Here is a 1,360-nt window from a genome sequence, read left to right as displayed (position 1 = left end):
AACTAATCATTAAAAAATCAGCCTATGCTTCTACTTCTTTCACAAATATGCAACGACTGGTGTCCCTCGTAAGTTGTTCGCGTTCGCGACTGAGGAAACGTTTTAAAACGACGTGCGATACCCTAGGACAATCACCAGGACTTTGTGTCGATTGCGGTGCAGTGTGGCCTGTGGCATTCTTTCAGAAATGATAGAAAGTGAAGGCGACACTATCAGCAGGATCGCCAAAAGAAACGGGCCCATTTCACATGACCTGCAAGTCTGCGCGGCATAAATGCCAATTAAACTGCGCAAAAAACTAAAATAAAGCTTATATATACACCTAACGAGTGCGAAATATCTCGCGGGAGCAGCTGCTATACCCACCTGTACTGACGACGTCGTTATGCTGTACATTTTGTGGAGAGCCAGAAAGAATATCGAGACGTTAGCTCAAAACGTACAACGCCAGCAACCGCTACTCGAACAGACAATTAGGTTCAGGTTAATAGAAAGATAACCGCGGAAGAAAGGCGCCGATTCCAGATCATTGATTTGTGTGGAGGCCGTCTTCCCGAAGGGAAAATGGTGCAGTAGACTTCCACCGCTTGAAATTCGAGCATTACCAGCAAAAAAGACAGACGAAAGACAGACGAAAGACAGGCCAAAAAATGCTAGGGGATGACCTTCTACAGTAGTCGACGAGTCAATATATTTCATACTTTGCATTATTACACAGAAGGACTGCATTCTCTCTTTACGCGCTAAGTATAAGGGTCTGAGCGACACCATGAAGGACGATGTGTGTGCCCTTCTTTCAAAGTCCACATCCCGGCCGGCTCAGCGCCCTTCTTTTTCGCAGCTATCAAACCAGCCAAATTTTGTAAAAAAATTCTCCACACAAAACTATAGTTACATTACTGTGTGAGCAAAAGATATGGTATGTCAGCAAAGTATTTGGAGTGCTCTGTTTATTTTTGCAGTCATTCTGTCAATCGGTCGAGCGATTGGTGAGCAGAAAACGAACTTCAAGAAAGTTGCCTTCTAGACTAAAAACACCTGCCCTCGCTATGCTGTCCACTTGTCTTGCAGGCGACTGGTGTAATCCTGGTGCTTAGTACACATGTTACGTAGCCGCCTGCGATTCCAAACGTTTTCTGACTCCCGCGAGAATTGTACGCCTTGCTGAAGTTAGCGTACAGAGACCTATGGCAAAATAAAGACTGCCAGAGTTATGACGGCGACAAAACGTAAACACTGGTGAACAAGTAACGGAGGGGCAGGAAACCAACGGCGTTATTAAAAGAAGCGAACGGGACCTTTGGGTATTTAGAGTGATAAGCACTTTTGTCCCGGCGTCCGACGGACGTTGCCAGGAACG

This window comes from Haemaphysalis longicornis, unplaced genomic scaffold, assembly GCF_048455015.1.
Source record: "Haemaphysalis longicornis isolate Haplotype H1 unplaced genomic scaffold, Haemaphysalis longicornis Haplotype H1 scaffold_7, whole genome shotgun sequence".
NCBI lineage: Eukaryota > Metazoa > Arthropoda > Arachnida > Ixodida > Ixodidae > Haemaphysalis > Haemaphysalis longicornis.
This window is presented reverse-complemented; position numbering follows the sequence as displayed.